The sequence below is a fragment of the Hemicordylus capensis genome, chromosome 2 (assembly GCF_027244095.1).
Source record: "Hemicordylus capensis ecotype Gifberg chromosome 2, rHemCap1.1.pri, whole genome shotgun sequence".
In the NCBI taxonomy this organism is placed as follows: domain Eukaryota; kingdom Metazoa; phylum Chordata; class Lepidosauria; order Squamata; family Cordylidae; genus Hemicordylus; species Hemicordylus capensis.
This window is the reverse complement of record NC_069658.1, coordinates 195,962,127-195,981,959: the sequence shown is the minus strand read 5'-3', so window position 1 is coordinate 195,981,959 and position 19,833 is coordinate 195,962,127. Positions and strand designations below refer to the sequence as shown.

The window sequence follows — 19,833 nt, the reverse complement described above, 5'->3', positions numbered from 1 at the left end:
AAGGGTTGCTGCCCGCTTGACGAGGTCATCTGAGGGGGCTCTGCTCCGGGTGCCGACAATGAGGGTGGCTCGGTTGTCGTGCACGCGGGACAGGGCCTTCTCTCTTGCTGCCCCCGGACTCTGGAATGCTCTCCCGGTGGCTAATCGCTCCTCGGTTTCCATCAGTTTTTAGAAAGCATGTGAAATCTTGGCTCTTTACCCAGGCTTTTATATGATTGTCTCTATTGCTGCTGCTTCTTTGTATTTTGTACAGTTCTTATGCATGTATTTTAAATCTTTTTAGTTAGATTCGTTTTATATTTTAGCTTAATATTTTAATTGTCATTTTTATAGTCTTGTTTTTAATTTTTGTGAGAACCGCCTTGGGATTGTTTTAATGAAAGGTGGTATACAAATGTAACAATCAATCAATCAATCAATCAATCAATCAAACAAAACCTCGGAGAAGCCGCTACCAGTCTGTGTAGTAGACAATACTGAGCTAGATGGACCTAAGGTCTGACTCATTATATGGCAGCTTCCTATGTCCCTAGTGCAGAGTGCCAGGACTGGGACCAATCCCGGCACTCCACGTGAGCAACCCTACCTGCCTGGGTAGGGCTGCTTGTGTGAATGACCTTAATGAATATATAAGGACTAGATCCATTCCTTTTTGTCATAAAGCAGCCAGAGAGTGGTCCTAGAGGATACCTGCTCAAAACACTGTGTGCTCCTTATTGGGGCCCACCTATCTGGGGACCTATATCAGTACTGGAGCCCAGGCTGCTCTGCTGTTGGAGCTGGGCTTGCATGCCCGGTGGTTCTCCCTGTCCAGCCCCACTATCTGACTTTAAGTCTATGCACCCAACCTAAAGCACGTGCAATTTGCAGAACAGCACATTTCTCCAGGGACCAGGACCTCCATGACATCCTAAACAGACTTCATTATACGTTCCATTCCTAGTTCTGGGAGGGTAGCAAGCTCTAGTGGCTTAGAGTGGGGTCTGGGAGTCAGGCCTTCTGGGTTTTCTCTCTGCCTGTGCCCTGAACTACTGTTTGACCTCAACAGGCTCTCTAAGACAGGGATAATAAGAACTGCTTCTCCCAGTGGGTTGTGTAGTTTTGCTAATGAAGTCTGTGAAGCACTTTAGCGTCCTCTGGAGAGCATGAGGGGAAGCAAAGGGTTAGCCCTGGTTATTTATAGCCTGAGCATTTGCATATGCATTTCTGTATAGGTATGTGTGCAGCAATTGTCTGTGTGTATGCATTCTGTGTGTCTGTGCGCATATGAACAGGGGTGCATTCACCTGGTGGACACTTCTATAGTTTGTGGTCTCTTTCTACCTCTCTGCTTTTGTATATTCAGTTTTGGTTAGGGATTCCCTTGTATTTCTGTGCAGTAGATGCCACTAGGAATGAGCATGAGAGAAAGAAGCTTGTCAGACTGAAAATCTGAAATGGACTGCAATACAGAATACCCACAGCTCTTTACAGTGCTAAGAAGTGTTGTGTTCCAAAGAAAATCAAAGACAACACTTTAAAATGGGGTGTTTAAGTGTCCAATGACATGAGATCAGTTCTCCACAATGCTTTTATTTTTAGTTTAAAAAGTATCTGGAGAGGGGAGGAAAATTGGATTAGAGAGGCTATGCTAGAGAAAGGGTTATTTAACCCTTCCCCCCATGTTGTTTTCCTGATCTAAATGCATGTCCACCCCATTGAGGCTCAAGGCCTCTGTGTGCCTGAGATAAGGTGCCCTGCTGTGACCCTCCTCCCCTTCTTGCCCCCCCCCTTTAAAAAAAGCAGAGGGCAGACAGGCGTCTTGCTACTTCACCAGTGCCCCAGTAATCTGCTACCTGAGGCAAACACCTCACCTCACCTCACGGAAGGGCCACTCCTGCCTCCAACAATCCACCCACAGAGGAAAAATTGCATGTATGTGTGCACATTTGCACATGTATGTGTGTGCACATTTGCATTCCACCATATGAATGCATCCATTTGTATGCATCTGAACACGTTTGTACATTCATGTGTGTGTTTGCTTGTGTACAGCACTTCACATCAGTGGGGTGCTTACATTTGTGCTTTATGTGCTCATGCTTGCACGTGTATATGCTTCTTAATGTCTTTCGCTTGTGTGATGCGATGGTGTGTTCTGCTCCACACAGATCTCTCCCAGCCAGCACTGCTGACACAATGAGGGAAGAGGCTATTATGTTTATTAAATTGTATTGAGGCTACATTAAAGCAATTGGCAGCTGGGAACCCTGGTTATTTATGAAATGTGCATTAGGAATCACAGCTCCCAGAGCTGGGCTTTTACTTCTGAGAATATAGGGAAAAAATCAATATTGCCAGACACGAGCCAATCTGGTTTTAATTTGATATTCACTTACAGAGAACACCGCCTGCTGATTTCTCTTGATACCAACAACAGCAGCTAAATAAATGAACCTTCCCTGGCCCGCCCAATACCCTCCCTCTCACCTAACACCCTCTTAATCAGCTCCGTTGATGCTTCTCCTCAATGCCGCACCCTCAGAGTCCCCTGCCTTTGCACACTAGAGTTCTGCCCATACCCTTCAATCCCAGTATCTACCCATGATATATAACAATGGAGGATCCCAGTGGCAGTGCCAGGGAATTGAGGTCTCGGTTCTGGCCCGGCCCTGATGGTCCCACTGTGCATATGCACATGCCAGAGATGCCCCTTACACATGATGTCACATGGGCATGGCCCGAGGGCCTGCACAAGCCCCCCAGAGCACATTCCCAGCCAGAATTTGCAGGCTGGGTGCATTTATTTCCCTTCCTCTCCCTCCAGCTGGGGAGAGAAAGGGAAATAAATGAGCTCTGGAGGGCTCACGTGGCCCTTCCGTGGCTCGAGGCCAGGGTCTTTGAAATGGGGACAGCCGCATCTTCTAAACCAAACAGTGACACTGCTGTTCAATTTGTCCAAGAAAGGTGGAGGAGGATGACCCCGGAGGAGGGATAGATTTATTCTCAGTGCTAGAACTCAAACTTTGGAAGTCCAACATGTGGGCCCAATGGGCAGACGTGATGTGAAATGTCTCAGGTCCCCGAGGCCTAAGCTTGACTTGGTTGGTTTACATAATCTGCATTAAGGTGGAATATGAGACTTGCCTTGAGCAACTTTTGCTTCACAGTTTCCCAGCAAAATGCAGTAATGAAGAACCCCCAACGTGGGGCTGCAGAGTGGGTTTTGGATCCCAGACGAACAAAGAGGTCTGGCACAAATACGTTCTGAAATGGACCAGCGTCTATACTGGAACTGGCCTACTCCCTGATGCACTGCATTTGATCTCCTTGATTCAGTCTTCCTGCTTGTGGCACTATCTGGAATCCCATTTGGGATGGCCCCTTGATTTAGAATCCTTCTTAAGGACAAACTAGATGTGACATAGGAACACCATGTTCATCTTTTTCTTTTCCAGACAGTAGCCATGAGAGTGATTTTCAATGGGGAAATGGCATGGAGGAAAGGGTTAGCACCACTGTTCTCTCTCATTTTTTTCATCTGTGTGTGGAATGAATTGTGTGCTGTGCGGCAGTATCAAGGCATTGTATGCGCACATTCATTCAGATTGGGGCATTCCTGATTCAACCTGAGTGGGATCTCAAATTAACTGAGCGGGCATCAAAAAACTTGTGAGTGGGATCTGAAATTAACTGAGCAGACCAGCTCAAGCTTTTGTTCACAGCCCTCATACAGGGAGAGAAACTCCAACTTTTCTCTACTCCTCATGCACCTCACCCCTTTCTCTTTCTCTCACAACAGCATCATAAGCCACAACACTTAAGAACGAGCCTTTGAAGAGAAGAGCTGCCATCTTCCTCCATGATTTTCCATTCTCACCACAGGCACATCCACTGACTTCCAGACCCACAACAAAAGGAGGACAGGGTTTCCCCCTTTTCTGCTCTCCTCACAAAACATTCAGGCCTTCCCAGCAATGCAGACAGAGGACACCAGCCTACCATCCACCTAGCCAGATGAGGGTGGAAAAGCAGTCAGGGGAAAGAAACCCGCCTGCCAGTTCTATCTTTGGAACTTATGATGAACTTATGTATCATACCATTGGTCCATCCAGAACTGTCCACACTGACTGGCAGCAACTCTCCATGAGTCTTTCTCAGCCCCACCTGGAGAAGCCAGGGACTGAACCTGCGGCCTTCTGCATGCAAAACAGATGCTCTTCCACTGAGCTACAGCCCCTCCATCTTAGCTGCCCCTTCAAATCCTCTCTTCCACACTCCATTGCAATAGCTGGGTTGGGAAATATGTGAACAGAACTCTCCTTTGTACAGCAAGCCACCCCTGGTCAGGGCAACAACAGCAGGAAGCACAGCTGGTAGAAGCCTTACAGACCTGTTGTAAGGATTACAAGTCAATGGCCAGTATCCTGTCTAAAGATGCAGGTGTGCAAAGGATGTATGCCCACAGCAGTAGCATCCCTGCTTCTGAAGCCTTGGTGCTTGCACATGGCTGGAGAATTTTAGCTAATCTCCCCTTCCCCCAGAAGCACTCCAAGCAGCATGCAATTATGCCCCTGAGGGTCACACGGCAATTATGTCCCTGAGCGGGAGAGCATTCAGATTGTACCTATTAAATGCTATTTGTGACATTAATACAAGCTACATTCAGTACACTGCAGATAAAATTAAAATTTCTGCCAGCCACTAAAGAAATCAAGTAGCCCACTTTTTCCATATGCCCAAAAAAGGTGTAAATTGATAAGCCCAAGCTCCATTGACCATTTATCATTTCCTCTCTGCCCCCTTAGCTCCTGGCCTATCCAGTCCTAGTTCCAGTCCATGGTCAACTTCTTGCTGCCATCTTCCTCCCTCTCCTCCCAAACATAGGTGCACCTAGGTAATTTTGGAACCTGGACCTAAAGGCCTTTGGAGGGCCCCACCCCCACCCCACAAGTTAAGCACCATCCCCTGTGCGCGCGCGCACACACACACACACACACACACAGTTAAAAATACTTCAACCGTAATTTTTCAATGGAAGGTTCTAGGCCTCAAGCCTGCCTGGGTGTCATGACCCCAACTTGAAAGGGTTATACTTTCAGCCCCATACATAAGGCAGCAACATCAATCAATCAATCAATCAATCAAAGTTTATTACGGTCTATGACCAGCACAACAAGGGGGCAGCAACATCATTTGTGCTCACTTTTAACTAACATGGATTAGAAGCAGAGGTGCACCCAAGTAATTTTGGAGGCTGGACCTAAAGGTCTTTAGAGCCCCCTCCCCCCCTCCCCACTGCAAGTTAAGTAGCATCCCCCTACACACACACACACACACACACACACACACACACACACACACACACACACACCATGACACATGGAGTATTTTTAATACATGGATTCCTGAGGGCACAAACAGCAACTGAACTCACAAGAATAGAAGAATATAAAACAGGTATAATTATGCAAATATGCATTAGCAGAAACATTTCAACACGCCACTTAACATATTCTCATCCCACATATTTCGTTCCCCACTCCCCACTCTGTCTCTAAAGCAGAGGTCACGCTCGGGCCCCTGGCACAGGTCACAGTCACACTTGGCTGCCTGGCGCAGTGCAGCACAGCGACCACACCACCCGGGACAGACTAAAGAGAGGATCTGGGGGCCCCCGGGGGTGTGGAGGCCCTGGACTTCAGCCCAGAGGCCCAGGGGTAAGAGTGCCTCTGCTCCCAAACATCCTCGGCCCCTCCCATCATAGCCTTGGGCAAAAGATAATTCTCAGTGTCATCCTTATTCTTCCTTATGATCCAACGCAGTTGCAGTTTCTGGCTACCCCTTTCTGAATACTGAATATAAGTGGGTATGCAAACATGAAAATAAGCCACCAGTCCTTAAGCCACAGCCATCACGTTGTGGAATATTAGACATGTTACGCTCAGCACTGGGGGCCCCATTTCAGATCCCACCACGAGGAAAGGCGGTCATCTTGGGACCACAGGGCAGGTTCCCTGGACATACTGCCCAGTGTTTGTACTCTGATTTCTGTGATTGTCCTAGAGCTGGGGGTGGGGGGCAGGTTGGCCCAAGAAACAGCACTATGCCAGCTAGAGCCCCAATGATGAATGGGTAGAATTACCCTGATAATAGTCCTTTAAATGAAGGTGCCACTTGGAGATGATATATTTCTGTGTACAGATGATGGATGCAAGCGGATTCTACTCCTCCTTGCCAGAGGCAGTTTGGATGCAGAAACAAGTTAGCAACAGGGCAGGGAGAGGGCAAGAAATTGTGGGGGTAAGGGGGAGCTGGATGCCAGATCCCGAGATCCTCTTGGGTCTGGACTTGCCTGGTGCAGTGATGGTCATTCTGTGATGGCGCAGGCACGCAAGACGGGTGCTACAGCCTATGTATAGGACATTGGAGAAAGCACAAGTGTGAAGGCTCATAAGCATCAGTGGCACATCACTGATATGCACTTGGCACAATGGCATCACAGTTATGCATATGATGTGACATCTGTGCGACAGATTTGGCATTCCTGGCATGTTTTCAGTACAAAACCATTTGCTTTAAAGTATATGCAGTGATGGTGTCACAGGCTTGTGGGTGCACTGTGATTTTGTGGGCAACAGGCTGACACACACACACACCCCACTACCCTATCCACTGCATGACATCAAACGCATGTCGGATGCTCACTGCCATAGCCTTTGTGGGATTCAGCAAGACAGGATCAAGTGAAAGCAGATGGTAGGCAGGCAGGATATGCACACTATGTATGGACAGACAAGTGTTCAATAGGAACAGAGGAGCAGGCGCTGAGATTTATACTGGAGGAAGGGAGAGGTGGTTAGTTGCTCCTGAGCACCCATGTCTGTGGTTGGGACAGTTTTCTGACTAGCTGTTTCTACTTAACGGCTAGAAGAATCTTCAGTTCCCTTTTCTGAGGGCAAGTGACGTGTTGGCAACTGAGACAGATTTAACACTTCTGTTTAAAGTGTTTTTGAGCCTCCTTCCTGCTCTTGGTTGTGTGTGTGAAGGACAGAAATGCAATTGAAGATGCGCTTGTATTGGGTTTTTAACCAATTAATGGTCATTCAGGAAGGTGGATTTATAATGGCATTTGAACCTTCCTGTGTCCTGTGTCCCACCTGTAAACAGATGTGTTCTATCTGAAGTGCGTGTTTAGTCCTCCACCAACCATCCCCCCCCTTCCCACACATGGGAAGGGCTCTTTCACATTTTTAGTTCTTTTTTCTGTTCAGAACTGTAGGTGTGGGGTGGGAGCAGTCTTGTCCGTTTCACCAACCCAGCTCTCCTTCACTGTGCCCCCCACTTTCTGTCCTCTGGTGAAACAGACTTAGGAGACTAGCCTTGCCTATTTGCCCAATGCAATTTCCTTCACTGTCCAAAGAAGTCTACAACAAAAAGAAAACCCTTCTCCAATTCTGTCCATTTCACTATCATTGTAACAATCAATCAATCAATCTTTATTACGGTCATAGACCAGCACAGGTTATAAAACAGTAATACTATACAATAAATGTTATATAAAAGGGGAAAAAATGTTACAGTATTACAGAGAATAAGATTGATATAGCAGATAAGGCTGAGAAGGGAGGAATCTAAAAATTACGAAATGTTTAAAATATGCTATAAAGCACAAACAGAGTAGCTAAAATACATATAAGCTAAAAAGGACACATTGTAACAATTGTGCATCTCTGTCCCTGTAAGTGGCAGCCAATGGTTTCGTGCAGCAGGGAAACATGGGACATGATGACATCAGAACACGGGGTGAGTGTTATTACCCATTACAGAAATGGGGGTAGAACTCAGCATGGGAATGCAGTCTCCTGGGTCTCGTAAAGTGTTGTTCCATCCACTCGGGGATTCAAAACTGTGGCCACAATTTTTTGAGCAATCAGAAAGCAAAATGTTTTCAGCAACACACCCACCTATCATAGATTTTCAGGGACATCGAGGATTTCTTTTTAACTGTTGCAGCTGGCTCTGTGAACCAGATCGTGGGAAGCAGAGGCAGCCCAATATACTGCAGTGCCTGAGGAGAAACACCAAATGCTGCCTTGCGCCACGCCACCGCTAGGGGCCAGGGCCCTTTCAAAACTGACCCTTGAAAGCGCTGAAAGGGATGCAAGGGGTGGGGAGGAAGGAGGGTTGCCAGGAGCATCCTCTTCTCCCCTTGAATTTCTTGCAAACCTTGCACCAAGTGTGAGAAGAAGCAACCCTTGCAAGGGCTTCAGTTTGGACCCGAGGAGCTGCTGTAGTGGCTGCCGTGGGGGGCATCTTGCTGCCCTGCTAGCACCTCAATAGTCTGCTGCCTGAGGTGACTGTCTCACTTCGCCTCATGGAAGAGCTGCCTTGATATAAAAGGCTGAACCAGAAGTTACCGCAGGAGATGGCTCCGGAGACGATGAAAGCAGCTGGTGGACCCAGAGAACTGGGCTGTGAAACTAAGCCCGGATATTTCACATGGGAAATAAGTGTGGCGAAGGGTTAACAGGGCTGCAATCCGGTGCCAGCTGCCCTCAGATGTAGAGGCCCAGGTGATCAGTTTGTTTCTGCGAGCTGCTCAGGGGAAAAGCAAAAAACAGCCCTCCAATCACGCACAAGCGCCCAAGTGAACTGGGGCGGGGGGCACTCCGAGATTCTATTAAACCTCAGCACGGCTGCAGGCTGTGTACTTTTGATTTGTATTTTTTTATATATATTCTCCTCTTCCCGTTGTCTCTTCCCTCCTACCCAAAGAAAAGGAAGGAGGGAGGGAGAGAGAGAGAGATCTACAGAAGAGGATTGCAATTTGATGCAGTATCTCAGCCTCCGCCCGCCGCGTAGCTGGGATTGGAATAAAGAATCCATTAAAATAACAAAGCGCAAAGCAAAAGGCGGGGAGGAGGGGGGGAGAGAGAGAGACGTGCACGCAGCAAACAATAGTCAAATTGGTTTTGAGATAGCAACGGGCACGGGCAGGAGGGCTCGGGGTGCATCAAGGCAGGGGGAGAGAATGCAGATGGGAGAGACAAGCTTGAAAAGCAAGGTAGGCTTCTCTCCAGCGAAGGTGGCCATGGGGCCAAGCTTCGAATCGGGAGATGACAGACTGTGAGCCCTTCAGGGATAGGGAGCCGTCTCTTTGATCTATAATTATAGTGGTGTGTATAATTGTGTTACTTACCCTGAGCCTTTGGGAAAGGACAGGCTCTTCGTTTTATGTGCAAGCCTCCTCTCCCACCCCATTTGTTGTTGTTGTTATTTTAATTTAGAAGGTAAAATTGATTCGTCTGCCCCAGCCAAAAAGCTTGAAAGGAGGGCAGGTTAAAAAGCAAACTTACAGTTCGATTAAGGCTAAACCCATAAAGCAGTGCAAACACCACCCCACCCCTGCTTCGGCCTCAGCCTAAAAGGCAGCTAAAAGAGAAAAGGTTCTCAGAATCCAGTTTTGGGGAGTCCCCAAGGAAACCGAGTTCCATACTTGTGTGGCAGACCTCGAGGATGAATAACCTCACTGAATCCTGATGATGCTCCACAGGAACCCCAAGGGGGCACTCTTACGGCACTTCAACGCACCGCTGTAATTAGTGGAGGAGACTGGCAAACAGGAAGTACCTTATTAAAAAGGCTCCTTTCATTGTACAGATTTAGAAACATCAGTATTTCTAAACATCACCAAAGTTGTAGGAGAGAGAGAGAGAGAGAGAGACAGAGAGACAGAGAGACAGAGAGACAGAGAGTGTGTGTGTGTGTGTGTGTGTGTGTGTGTGTGTGTGTGTGTGTAGTGAGGCTAAATAGGTCAATACCTTTATTTAGGATAACCTAAAACGTCATGAAGTAGAGAGCATGCTTTTAAGTTACACAGAACTCTTTTTTAGGCTGGATGTTGAACAAAGGAACATGGAGTGGGGAGGAGATATGGATGTGATGGGGAAAGCCCCAAAGTCTACCATTTTAAGACTCTTACAAATGGAGCGGAGGAGGTGTTAGGCAGTATAAATATAATCTGGGGGGGGAGGCAGCAGAGGTAGACTTGCAGGTTTCTTTAAAGTCTAATCCCACTGACTTCAATGAGACTTACTCTCAAGGAAGTGTGCATAGGATTAGATGACACACTACTGGGTGCAAAACATTGCTCCAAGCACAGCTGAGACAAACAATTATGGCATTTTGTGTTTTTGAAAACATAAGTTCTAGACATATTAAAAATATATATAAACTCTAACATCACGGTTTTGGTAAGACAGGGTGGTTCAGTCTCCCATGATGCTGTTCCTTCCAGTCTGTATAGTTTGGCATGATCAGAATGGGAACCCTCCCTCTTGCACAGTACACATAGCGTAACAGCAGAAGCCAACTGTGGACAAGACTGATGGACTGGTGCACCATAATGCCTCCAAGAAACTTTCATCTCCCCACTTGATGGAGTGGAGGAGAAAGATGAAAGCCCTGTTTGACCATGAAGTTCACTGGGTGACTTTGCACCAGTTAAATATCTTTCAGTCCAACCTACCTCACAGGGTAAGTTAGACAAACAAAAACCAAAAACCAGCGGTATAGCAAGGTTGTAGGAGACACAGGGCAATAATAAAAGCGCAGCACCTCACTCACTTGCCTTTGCTCACCACTCTGCCCACCACTTGTCACCTGTCCGTCTGCTGGGCTGCACTCGCCCCATATGGCTTGCTTAAAGCGGGTGCCTGTTCTAACCGGGATCGGGGCTGTGCCAGTGGAGCCTCAAAGGTGGGGGTGAGCATCCTGGAGGCAGGAGAAGTGCCAAGTGCGGTGAGTTCGCTGCACACTTTCAGACAGTGGTGGCTATGCCATTGAACAGAACCATGTACACCATCCTGAGCTCCTTGGAGGACAAGCAGTATGTAAGTGCAATAATAAAAAGACGTTTGTGGGGTTTTGTATGTTAGCAAATGAATGGATATAGACATAGACATAGACATATCTCTTCTGAAAACAAAAAAGGCAGCCAGTCTCTACCTGAAGCATGGGGAGAGAGGATAGACCGGCACTTGGTTCACTGTATGTATGTCTGGCATTCAAACTGCAAAGGCAGGCAGCTATTGGGCTCACCACACAGCTGAGGGACAGACACACTGCAAGCTCTTTTCTATCATATCTGCCTTCAACCTCATAAGAACATAGGAAGCTGCCATATACTGAGTCAGACCATCAGTCTATTTAGCTCAGTATTGTCTTCACAGACTGGCAGCGGTTTCTCCAAGGTTGCAGGCAGGAATCTCTCTCAGCCCTATCTTGGAGATGCCAGGAAGGGAACTTGGAACCTAGATGCTCTTTCCAAAGCAGCTCCATCCCCTGAGGGCAATATCTTACAGTGCTCACACTTCTAGTCTCCCATTCATATGCAACCAGGGTGGACCCTGCTTAGCTAAGGGGACAAGTAATGCTTGCTACCACGAGACCAGGTCTCCTCAGAATGCTGATCTTCCCCAAGTTCCATTCATGTGGATGTTCCACTGCAAGCCTAGAGGATGTAACGATGGGTGGTCTCATAAGTAGGCTAGGTCCACATTCAAGCCTGCTTTATCCATGGCAAACCCATGTCAGCCACACCATGTATGCAAATTCACTGAGGAGCTGCAGCCAATCTCAGCTCCCTGACAAGGGCAGCGATATAACACATATACTTGCAAACACATGCTTGTCATGTGCACACATTGCATTGCGACACACAGGCATAAATCTGTTTTATACATACAATTTGAAAATGAAATGTATGAACATACCCTAAGCACAGCTTTCAGTCTTGCTTTTCACCATATCCCATCTTGAAGAAGGAAGCAGAAAAAGGAGAGGACATGTGTGCAGGCAGTGGGATGGGGTACCTATAAATGACCTGAAATGTCCAAACTAGTCAGCTTTGGATCATGCAGATCTCCAAAGGCAGGGTCCACTGAGTGTCATCTTTTTCACAGCCTGCCCTGCTAGGTCACTCCTCAGCCAATCACCATTCGGCCATCTTTTAATCTAATCCTCTATACCTGGCAGTCCTAGAAAAGAAATAAATATCTCAAATTATTCCATTCAACAACTGCTTCAGGTTCACACGGGGGTGGGGGGATGCATTCCAAAGTCATACACCATCTGCTGACTTAATTTGACTTCCGTGTCAAATTTTATCAGCATGTTTGAGAAACATTTGTCAATTGAAATTTCTCATTTCCCCTTGTTCATTTTAAGGAATTGGTTTTTAAAGGAATTTTAAAATTCCTTTAAACTAAGCTGTAACTAATTTATAACTACGTTGTAATTATTCATTCATCACCCCATGGCACAGGAGTATTTGGATGAACCAGAAAACTTGAAATAATGCAAAATTCCATGACAGCCTTGTGCAATCCTGTATACGGTTTGGCAGCTTAAATCCTATTTCTTAAGTAGGAATTAATCAGCTATCTATGTGCAGGATTACAGACTTTACAATTAAAATAATAACAATAATAATAATTTGAAAGATTCAGAACTAATGGTAACTATATGCCAAACTAGTCAAACAAATGACTATTGAAAACTGAACATATTGAATAGACAAATATTGCATGTTAAAATAATCACACTAATGACTACTGAAGTGAAGCAATATCTAATATAGAACCAACCACACAAATGTATATTGAACAGCAAATTAATTAAACAAAATGCACTAATGAATATCACTTACTGAGTTAATGAACAGAAAATACCAGCCTTGCTGAATTAACTGAAGTCAAGATTTGAGTGAACTGTGTTTAAACACAAAATTATACCAGGTGTGGCTTTCCGCATCACTGAAAGGGGGAAACTGCATCAGCTGAAATTCTCCCAAGTTGTACTTAAAACAGGAGCTCTCTTGGTTTCTGGATTCGGAATGGATGAAACACCTCTTCCCTGATTCAGTTACTAACTGGGCTTGGCAAACTGAGTTACTTTCCCCAAAAACTGGAAAATAGCTTAGTTTCCTCTGAGCCCAATTGGGCCTTGTCGTGTTCCAAATGATATCAGAATTGTGACAGGGTACAGTCTCTTCTCTCCTATTCACTCCGCTGCCCTTACCTGGCTGTTGCTCCAGCAGTGGGTAGAAGGAAGAGAGGAAAGTCTCTTTCTGCCACCCCTTCCCTCGTGTGCTGCTACAACACTGATCCAGGTACCAGTAACACTTAGAAAATAAATGTTGCCATCAGTGGTGGCTCCTTTGTAGGGGTGAAGTGGGCACAGTCCCCTAAAGATCTCCACCTGCAGCTGTCATGTTAGTCACCTAACTATAAGTTGCAAGCATTGTTTTGAATCCAGTAACACATGCATCTTCTCTACCTCTCAAGACTCGACTGCTCCACCTGCAGTTTGTGTGGTTGTGGTGGGCTCCAGACTCTGAAGACAATATTAGCATAAGAATGCCCTCCCCAATTTTAATATTAAAAAGCCTCCTAGCCAATGAGCAGCTTTTTGTTTGTTGTCACAAGGTGGAGGAATCCTCCAGGAGCCACTCCCAAGTCCTCCAGGAGCCTCAGCCAATAAGGAAAGGCTCATCTATGACTGATTTACTGAACCACTACTCAGAAGCATCTGGGGGCAGGCACAGTTTTTTAATGGGGCTGGAAGGAAGCAGGAAGCCCCATTTTTATTAGAGAAAGCACATTGTGCTGGTATTCTATGTTTTGTGAAATGTGGTGGTAGTTTTTGCAAGATGGGGGCAATGAGTCTGCAAGCAAATGGAATAAAGAAAAGGTAGGAGCCCAACCAAGCCCTCAAAAGGCATTGGATTTCTCCAGCATTTGCTGTGAGCTTTTCTCTTTTCCTTTCCTTTTTTCTGTTTTAAAATTTCACTATCAACAAATCTTAGTAACATTCAGAGATCTAGAAAATGGGGTGGGAAAGGGATGGGATATGATGGACTGACACTTCCTCTGGTATCTTTCTCTTACTCTCTCACCTCTCGGGAGGGAGGGGTTTTGTAGCTTCCAAATAAAAAATGGTATCTTAACTGAAATTACTAATTGGACAATTTCAAACTTATCCTGTCTGAAATGTGTGTCTTTAATACAGAAATACTTGTTAATTTTTAAGAATTCTGAGATTGTGTTCTTATTATGAGCAACCTAACATCCACATCTTGGAAACCAGACAAGTTCAAAATTGTCAAGTAGCCGCACCTCTCTCTATAGTCCTTATACCAGTTTTTGCTTGTGGGTTTTTTGTGTTTGTTTGTTTGTTTGTTTGTTTTTAGAGATTGAAAGAAACAATTTTTGCATAAATTATTTGGTCAGGTCTGTGATCTATATGGCTTAATTTTCAAATCGGATAAAGTAAATGTTGCATAGAATTGCAGCCAATTCTATACAGTTTCCAAGTAAAGCCTTAATAAACTCATGGGAGCTTATTCCCAAGTAGCTGTTGTGTGCACTGGATTGCAGCCCAAGGATATCACATACATGTTTATATTGTGAGAGAAAAAAGATTTGCATTTTTAAAAAAAAATGTGTGTGTGTATTTGTGAGAAGAAAGGGAAACTCGTGGGCCCTATGTGGGTGGGTGCAAATAACTTGTAGTATTTCCAAGCAGTGTGAAACTTGGAAAACATACAGTGAAATTGCAAATAGGTGCTCAAGAATCCAAGCCCCCCGCCACTTCCAGGTGATTTTCTTAACCTTGTTCTGCAAGGGTGGGTGGGGGCTAAGATTGCAAGGAGGGGGAGAAATGGAGGCAGTGCTGATTGAAGGGATGGAGCTACAGAGAAGAAGAGGCAGGGGGACTTGAGAGGGAAAGTGGGGGGGGGGGGCTTGCTACTTTCCACACTGACACCTACAGTTAACCCATATGTAGGCCATGATTGCTTTACTTGCAGCCAACCAAAGGGTGCATTTAGCACTAAATAGCCAGCTGCCAAGTGCTAGTATGAATGATGGAGATTTTGGTTGGGACAAGTAAACAACTTTAAAGATTGGAGAAAACCACGGGCTGGCGATTGCCCTTCTTTTTAACTTGTCTCAGGGTTGAACCACCTACCTACTCCTAGCCCCGCTTATGATTACCCCTGGCACCAGAGTTGCTGCCATAACAATGCTCCAGGTGCAGGATGGGAAAGAAGGAGATTTTCCTCCTCCCCATCACTACTGAAGCAGCAACCAAATGGGTAGGTGGGAGATAGATAGATAGAGGGGAAGGAAGGAGCTGAGTTCTTCTCAGATTAAAATCTGAGCCACAGAAGAACACAAGGGATCCTAATGCTCATCTCCAATGCAAAGAGAACATTACAAGTTTGTATTCCTGTCAAGCAAGTACAAACTTCAGCAATGTATCTAGACTGGACCTAGCAATCCTATAAGGGTCAGTGTCTGTCCACCCCACATCACATCCCCTGATAGCTTTCACCTTGTCAAAAGGGAAAACAGATTATCTCTCCCAATATCCCTTGGTGCAACTTGAAATCTATTTTGCACCTAGCATGATCTATCCTAATTAAGCCTGCATAACACCTCTTGCACTCTACCTTAAGATGGTTAAAAAGGCAGATTTGAGGGCTTTTCCATCATTTTCCAAAATACATTTCCTTCCTTCTTTCTTATCATACCTGCTAACATGTCCCTATTTGTCCCTGAATAGGACAGATAGGTTGAAGAAGGGTTCTGGGGAGCTGGGGAGCTTGCCCACATGTTTGTGATATTTCAGCTGGCCCTGATAAAAGGTATTTATTAGGAAATTACCTTAGTTTGTCAGGGGATTGTATCTTGCTTTTTCTCACATTGCTATAAAATGATTCACTGGTTTCTGCCTGACCTTCAGATGCTTGCATCTCCTCTGGGGTGCTTCCTCGTAACGTCCGAACCCACCCCTAATACCTCACGGAGTGGAAAATCAATGCTATGTCGGCTCACCAGTCAGCCAGCGAGGCCTGTATCTCCATCATGTCTTACAACCCTCACCCTCCCTCCCGCCCTCCTCTCTCCCCTGCTCTGCAAAGTCCTTTGGGAAGCTCGGCTGAATGAATCTGCCTCCAACCCAAGCTCATTTCTCTCTCAAAGAGCCGGTGGCAGCTCAGGAATGAAGCGCAATCGCCTAGCAAGGACGGACTCATCAAAACTACCATAATACGGACTGGGGAAAGCGAAAGGAGAAGTGGGGAGAGAAATCAAAGAAATATTAGCGCTATATAATAGCCAATACTCAATGTGAAATAGGAGCCAGGGAGGGCGGCTTTATGAGCTCCCAACTGCGGTGGAAAAAACAACTAGAGGCAGGTGCGCAGGAAGAATGCCACATCTCCATCTTCCCAATGAGACAGGAAACCGAGTCCCTCATTACTCGGGGATCATCAGAGACACTCTGGTTCTTATTGCTAGAGTCAGGGCAGTTAGCTTTCTGAATACAAGCAGGACAAGTGGAGGAGAGATTGGCAGGCTACCGAGTTTCCTTCTCTTGAGGGCAGCGACACAAAAATATCACATTGTTTTTTGACCTAATTTATAAAATGGAGGGTGCTAGGCCTCAAACCTGCCTGGGTGTCACGACCCCAACCTGAAAGGGTTGTACATTCAGCCCCATACATAAGGTAGCAACAGCATTTGTGCTCAGTTTTAACTACCATGGATTAGAAGTGTCACAAAGAGGTGAGCAAGCTTCCTAGCTTCCCAGAATTCTTCTTGAAGCTATATGTTCAGAAGAAAGAAAGAAAGAAAGCTTAATTTTAGGAAATGGGAAAGTCCTCAAATTGCAGTTTTTAACAGTCTTAGGGTAGAGTACAAGAGGTGTTATGCAGGCTGAATTGGTCCTTCTTACTGGATATGTTTTTAGATTGTAAACCTCTCCAGGACAGGGAACCCAATTTTCATTTCTTTTGCTGTATAAACTGCTTTAAGAACGTTTCTGTTGTTTAAAAATGGTATATACATATTTTAAATGCCTATGTAGAGAACCGCCCAGAGATGGAAGTTTGGGGTGGTATACAAATTTGAAAAACAAACAAACAAATAAATAAATAAAGTGGGAACAGTAGCACATACCAGAGTTGTTCTAATAACTCAGTCATTTATTGCTTACAACTAATTGGAAAGGCTCAGGCAAAAACAAACAAAAACTCACCACCATGGATTGGAGAAATAAGTATAATTTCACTGAGGAGTCGGGAGAGTCTCTGGTTACTGGTCCCTCTGGGCCTAGGACTGTTTGGGCCCTGAGGAGATCATACTACAGGCTCAACCATGCACACAGACCTCTACTACAAAAGTGAAACAGTTTCCTCTAGTTCTCTCACATGATCAGTCTCCCCCTGAGGTCTCCTGGGCTTGCCTCTTAAAGAGGGAGTATACAACACTTCTCATCCACACAGCCTAGACCTATGGGGGCTTTAATTCATGCTAATTAGGAAGGCAGGAACATCCCTCTGCTTACCCTAAAAGTGCTCAAGGATTTATGAGTGAGTGAGGCGATCACTCACAAAGCACCTACTTCCACTATCTTAGCCCGCACCTTTTCTCCAGAGAAGAGGCCCCAGAGAAGCATCTTTTTCCTGTGCTGGCAAACAGACTGGGACCAAAAGTTATGACATCCCTAGTAGGAAAAAACTGCTTGTCCCTAGCAGATCCTGAAATGTTACATGCCACTCACCAGTGTACATTAAGGAAGTTTGCCATGTCATTCAAAATGTCAGCTAGTGTCTGAGGCTATTTATTTATTGATTTGATTTGATTTGATTTGATTTGATTTGATTTGATTTGATTTCTATACCGCCCTTCCAAAAATGGCTCAGGGCGGTTTACACAGAGAAATAACAAACAAATAAGATGGCTCCCTGTCCCCCAAAGGGCTCACATTCTAAAAAGAAACATAAGATAGACACCAGCAACAGTCACTGGAGGTACTGTGCTGGGGGTGGAGAGGGCCAGTTACTCTCCCCATGCTAAATAAAGAGAATCACCACGGTAAAAGGTGCCTCTTTGCCCAGTTAGCAGGGGTAATATTGACATTTTGGACCAAGCTATTTATTACAGTAAGTATGTCATCAGAGCTGACATGCTTAACTTCTCTCTAGTAAATAGGAACAGCAAAAGGGGTCACAATACCAAATAGGACTGCAGTGTGTTGTGGGTGGGGCAGAGGGCACTAACCCTTTGCCCCCACCATTATCCTTCCCAATCCAGATTGGTGCCCATCACAGATGCTATTTCCCCAGTCTGGGTCAGAACCTAATTGGAGAGACATGTCACATCTTGGCTGACAAACCGAGGGAAATTACTCAGAGTAGTCCCATTGAAATTAAAGGATAGGTTTAAAACCATTTAACTTGTCCTTTTAATTTCAATGGGACTTGTTTGAAGCATTTTCTTCAGTATATCAGCCTGTGGTTGGTATGAATTGGGCTTCCCTGCAGCTCTTCTCTAGACAAATGTTAAGCACATTATTTATTTATTTAAAAATTCTTGTATAACGCCTCCTCCAAAGACTCTAGGTGGTGAACAATAACAATAGCAATATATATATTTTTTAAAATTAAAGGGCAAAAGCCTGGTGAAAAGGTAGTTCTTGAGAAGGGCCTTAAAAGCCACTAAGGAAGGGGCTGAACGAATCTGGGGGGGGGTGTTCCAAAGAAGAGGGGTGGCCACTGAGAAGGCCCTTCTACGGCACTGAGAAGGCACTGCCCACTACACCAGGGCCAGGACACTAAGGAGGGTCAACTGAGAAGACCTCACAGGAGGGGATACAACTGACCGAGAGAGGCGATCCCGGAGATATACAGGTGCTAAGCCCATAAGGGTTTTGCAGGTGAGAACTAGCACTAAATTGGGCCCAGAAGTGAACAGACAACTAGTGCAGTGACCATAAAAGAGGTGTAACACTATCAAATCTACGGGCTGCTGCATTCTGGACTAGTTGAAGCTTCCAAATCGTTTTCAAAGGCAGCCCTAGATAGAACGCTTTACAGTAATCCAAGCGAGAGGTAACAATGGCATGAGTTACCGTTAAGACTCACATTAGTGATGGGCTTAACATAACATGTAGTTTGGTCCTAAGAATGGTGTGGATATTTCTTCATGAATCCATCCATAACCCCTCAGGAAGTAGGAAAACAATGCCATATTAGGGGCACCAGCAAGCCAACCAGGCCTGTATCTCACCACCATATCTTAAAACCGTCAGAGGCCCCCGCAACCGTCAGAGGCCCCCGCAAAAGAGGCGGCTTCCATAGCCAGGATGGGTCCTGGCTCCAGCCTTCCATAGTAGACATTGCAATCAATGCAGAGAGAAAAACATCTTGTCTCCACCTCAGTCTTATCCCTCAGCCTGAGTTGTCAATGGAAATAAATCCTGTTAATTCACTGTTTAATTATTGCCTGCTGTTTTATTGTTTGTTTGTATTAGTTTGTATGAATTTTTTATTATTGTGAGACAGAAAACAAGCCTCCAAGATTTACAGCATGGGGAGCCCATTGTGGAGCAAGCAAAACTAAATAACAGAGGAGACAATCAGAGATTCGTTACATGGTGGGAGGAAGAAATAAATAGTCATGAAACAGAACCTGATAGCAAACAGGATGAAATATAGCAATGGAGACTCTGAAATGCCCGGAACTGGCTTATGGAATTAAAACAAACTCCATTGGTTGTTGTGCTTTGAAGCCTTGAAGACAAACTGCCCGGGTGTGACTGTAGTTTCCAATATAATTTTCTTTTTTAACTTTCTACCATCAAGGAACTCATAGGAATATAGAATATAGGAAGCTGCCTTAGACCTAATCAGACCCTTGGTCCATCTAGCTCAGGATTGTCTACAAAGACTGGCAGTGGCTTCTCCAAGGTCATAGGCAGGAATTTCTCTCAGCTCTATCTTGG

The 19,833-nt window shown here is 45.3% G+C and overlaps 1 long non-coding RNA gene across 4 annotated transcripts in view; it reads right to left on the bottom strand.

The window, feature by feature from the left end:
- Positions 1-17,382, bottom strand: part of LOC128346297 (uncharacterized) — a 58,574-nt gene extending 41,192 nt beyond the window's left edge. The window contains exons 1-2 of one of the 4 annotated variants that reach the window (XR_008316881.1): positions 17,086-17,382; positions 11,757-12,020 (exon numbers count right to left, since the gene is read on the bottom strand). This is a non-coding gene — a long non-coding RNA (uncharacterized LOC128346297). The other 3 variants (XR_008316880.1, XR_008316883.1, XR_008316882.1) reach the window with 3 other exon arrangements.
- Between the last annotated feature and the right edge of the window lie 2,451 nt (positions 17,383-19,833).